General features: G+C 34.0%; 1 protein-coding gene across 1 annotated transcript in view; it reads right to left on the reverse strand.

Moving 5' to 3' along the window:
* Positions 1-5,914, reverse strand: part of LOC117173693 — a 122,883-nt gene that overhangs the window by 84,214 nt on the left and 32,755 nt on the right. Inside the window, exon 2 of the mRNA XM_033362335.1 lies at positions 953-1,016. The gene's annotated coding sequence lies outside the window, so the exon portion shown is untranslated. The remainder of the gene's footprint in view (positions 1-952; positions 1,017-5,914) is intronic.

A 5,914-nucleotide genomic window follows, 5' to 3' on the forward strand; every position in this document is an offset into this window, starting at 1 on the left:
CCCCCCCCCCCCCCGGTCATCAGAACTCCATACATGGGGTGAAACTGTTCTGCCACCCCTGATTCATTTGTTATTACCCAGGGTGTTAATAGTATATTGTTAATGGTAATCAACAAATATTCAATTTTGTTTTTTTCTTTAGATTTTGGAATAGGAGCTTCTAATGTGTCCCCTAAGAGTTTACATTCTTCTTGTACCTTCTTTCCTATTCCTTTACACATCCCACATACACATACTTGGTATTGAGAGGGGGACCTACAGTTTAAGGTGGGTTCAGAACCACCAAGAGCAACAAACTTTAAGTACTTAGAGAAACCCTTTTTCTCTAAACGTGTTCACCGCATGAGACGCCGAGGCTTTTCCAAAATGCGAGGCGGGAATCGAACCCGCAAGCCGACGGAGTGGGTGCAAAGCCTACGATTTAGCCCGCACGACCATCGTCCCACTTTTTATTTCAGATTTTCAGCTCCGCTTTCCCACTAAACCCTTTCCTCTTTCCCATTAAAACTATTTCAAAAATAGTTATCAACCATGAAAATTGGTTGTAGTACCTCAGCACTGATATTATAAGGAAGAGTTTAAGCGAAAATTTAATGATTATTATTGTTAATATATAGAATACAAAAATGTCACAAATGAACACTTCTTCATGGAAAAAATCATTTGAACAAGTTTTCAAAAGATTTAGCAGAAAAAATGCATTTATTTGAGCGGAAGAAACGAGACTATGTAAGAGATCTACTTTAGTAAGAGATCTACGCGTGCCGAAAGGCAACGTAACATTATTTAAGTGCGTGCAATTGTTTATGCACGTAAGCTTGGCGGACCTGCGCATTAAAGCTGTTCAAAAAATGCGGATGCGAAATAAAGCAGATTCCCATAACTTAGTAAGACTTACAACCTTCTGCTGGGTCCATTGTTAGCTTGATCCCTCTGGCTCCAGTACACTCACCTCTGCCCGGCTAGTCGTCTTCACGATGCATAAATAGTCTCTAGGACCAATCGAAATTCATCACCTATAACAAGAGATTTCAAAACTATGTTTAAAATCTATAAGCTTTGAATAAAATAATAAACCCGAAAAAGAATATAATGGCTTAAAAATTCAGTGAATTTGTGTTATAGTATTACTCTCTAAATATGAATCAGTGAAAAATCCACTGATTGAAATAGTAGTTCGACATTTCACTGATTAAGCAGTGATTTCGGACTTATTCACTAATTAGTTCAGTAACACCAGAGTAAACCATGTGAAGCATAACCTCTAAATTTTTCAGTTAAGTGTTGTTGTTGCTATTTTACCTTAGGAGCAAGAGGAATTCCTTAATGAAATAAATTTTTTAATTTTCGGGCTGTAAGTCTTCTGAATTAACTGCGGGAAAAATATACTCTAACTCGTATAGGACGTACTTACTTAACGGATGTGTACATGACAGTCCAATCTTGATATTAAAGGAATATTTGAGGTAATTTAAAAGCATCGAAACTTTTCACCTTTTTTAATATTTGATAATATTTATGGATTTTAAGTTTTTATTATCATCCTTTGATTGAATATGACATGATGCAGGGCTGCCAACCCTCAAAAGTGGTTATTTTACTGAATCAAAAAGTAACCTTTCACTGATTGTCAGTGACCCATTTCTAACTATTTGAACAAGTGAAATTTCAATGAAAATCAGCGAAATTTCACTGATTCAGATTTAGAGAGTAGATACGAGAGGAAGTCAATGAAAATTCACAACCTTCCGTACTCAAGAAAATGATGTTTTATCATCTGAAGCATGTTCGATTCTTAAAAGAATTTTGAAAAACGTGTTAAAAAATACGTTTTGAAGTCACTGAAAATATAAAACGCACGGGATTTATAATCTCAAAGACAGGGGTCGAAAGTCTAAGTGATTGACAATTGGAAATTTAATACTCAGGGGGGCTTTGCATTCTGTAAGACAAAATTTGGAATCGCAAGCAAACGTCTCCGTAGCGACAGGAAAACATTATTTGTGTGTTTCTTCGTTGCATCCTTAATTCTTTTTTTTTCGAGATTTGTAAGTGACAATTTGTCAGTTGCTCTCGCATACCATAAAATACATTCTCAATAGGTTTAAAAAAATTAATTCCTTTTCCCTAAATACCATACTCTACACAAGCATAACAATTTTCAAAGTTATACAAGAAATTTGAAAATAGTAATGTTGGAACTTATAAACATCATAACCTTGTTTTATTATACCATGTATACGAGGGTAATGCAAAAAAAAGGATTTTTGAATTTCATGCGAGACCACTTGGATTCTCAAACAGTATTAAGAAAAAAAAATTCTCAACAAGTTTAAGCGAAAAACAAATAGACACATTCAATGCAAATATAAGTGAAAATGGCTAAAAATTGTTTTTGCTGCGCCTTTAATAATTGCTCCGACAAATAACGTTGATCCTATTCATAATTATCTGTTCGCTAAAACACTCGTCCTCATTGTTAAATATTATTATTTGTCAGAAAGTGTTAGTAGATCTTTGAGTTATTTTCCCGAGACGTGTACCAGAAGATACATTTAATATAACTTGAGTAAGAATATTCCTGAAAGTTAATGGTATCAATTATAACTATTTTGTGCAATTTTTTATTTTTTTAACAGAAAATAAATTTTCAATAAACTAATTAATTATTTAACTATAATTAACAAAAAATTAACTGTATTTCGAATCAACAATTAAATTTGCGTAATTATACATTATTTTAGACCTGAGCAGGCGCAATTCCACGTTCTGCAGTATCGTTTATAGGTTACGAGATTTTCTAATTTGAGTTTTGTAATCGCAAAACTCGTTGTTGTTGATGTTGAAAATATCGGTATTTTCAACATCAACAACAACAGCGTTCACCACTCTGTCTCTTGAAGCTGATTTGATTTGCACATGTTACATCAAAGAACCTTCATTGAAACACCTGCAGCTATTCACCTTACCAGAGGGATGGCTAAAGCTATATATTCTTTTAAAATCTTTTTGTTTTGAAATGAATTTTCTTTGAAAAAACTCGGAACAAAACCAGCACAACGACTTTGCGTTTTCGTTGCATCCATTTATATGCTGGGATGGTAATATGCTTCGTTTGTGATCGAAGCACCTCGAAATGATTTAACGTTCCTCAAAAAATTGGATGAATACACACAAGTTGATGAGGGCATTACAAATGCAGCAATCAAAATTTTGCATCTCATTTGTTTTAGCACCATTCCAACTCTATGAATTAAAACTATTCAACACGGTGGGAGCAATAAATAAATCAAAGGGAAGGTGTGGCCAGCGCGAGGAACAGTCGGGAAGCATGCAGCCCAGTCATTGAGTACCTGCGGATACAAGGCATGCCGGAACAGTGGTTGACGAGACTGTCTCGAGAAAATTCGTAGACATAGAGATAGGTTTCGAATCTATCGAACAGCATCAAATGGAAATAGGAAACGCGAACGATAAGAAAAATTCAGGGAAGGTTTCCAGTTCCAGTGCACCGAGAGATGAAGACATTGAAGGAGAAACGGAAGGAAATGCAGAGTCTGCATTTGAATTGAAAGATGCAATAAAGGAACACCACCAGAGAAATACACAGATTCATCTAAATCAGCAGAAAATTTCCATGGAGTACGCGGACCAGGGGGCGGAATGGCAGAGTTGTCGTCAAACTTAAAGCCAGCACCAAACGATCGGGGCCCAATGACCGAAATATCCAGGAATGTTTAGGCAGAAAAGGAATGTTTAAGATTAAGTTCAACGATCTCAGAAGATTTAAGTTTTTTAATTTAAAGGATCTAAATTAATTAATGACACTTTTGTGTACAGATAATAATTATAGTTTTTTAAACTTCTTTTTGTAATTTGAGTCGTTTTTTGTGAAATGTCAACGAATCAAAAGTTATGTGTATATCGCGATTATATCGATGAGGGGGAGTGTTGGAATTACAACGATTCTAGCGATATCCAAAAGTGCCAAAAGTGAGTGAATAGAAGAGTCTCGTGACCTCTTCTCTAGCCCATAGGCAAAAAAGGCCTGAGGGCTAATATAGAAATCAGTATACACTCTAAAGTATCCAGTATTTAGTCACAGTTCTTTTAGTACATCTAAATATACAGTTCACATATTTATTTCCACATAAGGTGTTTCTTTTGACATATTATCATACGCGGTTACTATTTCTTATTAGTTCCAACAACAACAACAAAGTTTAAAAAAAAGATTAATGTTTCGAATTAAAAAGATAGTTCAGAATTCTCTTAAATCAAAAAAAAAACAGAGTAGTTAAATTTATTTTTTATGTTGAAAGTATCGCAAAACTCAAATTAAAAAATTTCGTCTGCGATAAAAGTTATCGATTTTTTGAAATTCTTGGTTTCAAAAATGTTTCTTTCGTGCTTGAAGACGTTGAAAAATGGACACATAATGTAAATTTTAATTAATTGAAATCTCTATCAGCCATTTGAAACCTATAAACGACACTGCAGAACGCGGAGTAGCGCTTGCTCAAGCAAATAAGAAGAACATTTTATCGAAAAGATCCTCGAAAATTATAACTTTTAAATATGTTCTAGTAAAAAAAAACTTGCGAAGTAATTAATTTATTGATAATTTATTCTTTGTTAAAAACAAGGGAAAATGGCACAAAATAGATGTAATAGTGATCACATTAACTTTCAGCAATATCCTTAGCCAACTTATATAAAATGTATCTTCTGGTACACATCTCGGAAAAACAACTCAAAGATCTAACAGTTTCTCACTACCAGTGATTTTACAAAATTTTTAAGAAAAAAAATTATTTGTTAAGTGAGCCACATTTGCTAATTAATAATTTCTTATAGATTATTATGAACAATTTTTCGAAATCAGGTCAACATTACTTGTTAAAACAATCATTAAGGGTGCAGCAAAACAAATTTCAGGCATTTTCAATGATATTTGTACGGAATATGTCTATTTGTTAGTCCACAAGCAGCCATTTTTTTTTATTAATAACAGGCTGAACCTTCGTCACTACAGCTTCGTTTTGAGAAGACGCATAACTTTTCTCTCTGCAAAAATTCTCGATAGTGGGAACTAGGAAAGTGCGCAGGCGTAAAACATGTTGACTGGGTATTTTTAAAATTGTGATTAATAACAATATTTTTTTCAGTTAAATCTTAAGATAATGTCACAAAAACGTCGAGAAAACGTTTGTCCTGCAAAATGAATGGTTTGGTCGAAGCGTCCCCCACTCGAAATACTATGTCAAAATAACGAGTTTATAAAAAATTATTCATAACTAGCTGATTTTTTTTCAGTTTCTCAATAAATATTTGTATACTTTATTGGCCACATTGTCCTACAAATTAAGTGGTACTGAAAAAAATTAGCTACTTATTGATCATTTGTTATAAACTCGTTATTATGACATATTGGAAGTGAGGGGTGCTTGGATTAAACCATTCAATTCCCAGTCAATTCGCAGAGAACGCATATTCCGTTAAGCAACCTCTACATATTAATCGATTTCGCTCAAAGGACCCCGAACCAAATACATAGTCAAAAAGGTCACGGGGGAATTTTGAAAGTTTTTGATATTTTTTTAGTTTATGTTCTCTTGATCAAGAAATACCTTTGGCAAAAACTTAAATTATGGACAGTTTTTGCGCTAAAACAACTTAAAAGTCAGATTTTGGTACATACGAGGGTGGATCAAATATAAACCGGAATTTTACAAATACTATTCTTAGCCAATCGCAAGCACTCTCACAGTGTAGGTTCTTGTAATGTAGTGTATTAGGAGTGGGTAAAACCCTTGGTGAGCTGTTTGACTCAGTCAATTCGTCAGTACAGCTATGAGTGAGCAACAAGTTCCAGCGTCCGTTGCACAACGGGTTATAATAAAGTTTTTAACTA

Source organism: Belonocnema kinseyi, chromosome 5, assembly GCF_010883055.1.
Source record: "Belonocnema kinseyi isolate 2016_QV_RU_SX_M_011 chromosome 5, B_treatae_v1, whole genome shotgun sequence".
NCBI classification, from domain to species: Eukaryota; Metazoa; Arthropoda; class Insecta; order Hymenoptera; family Cynipidae; genus Belonocnema; species Belonocnema kinseyi.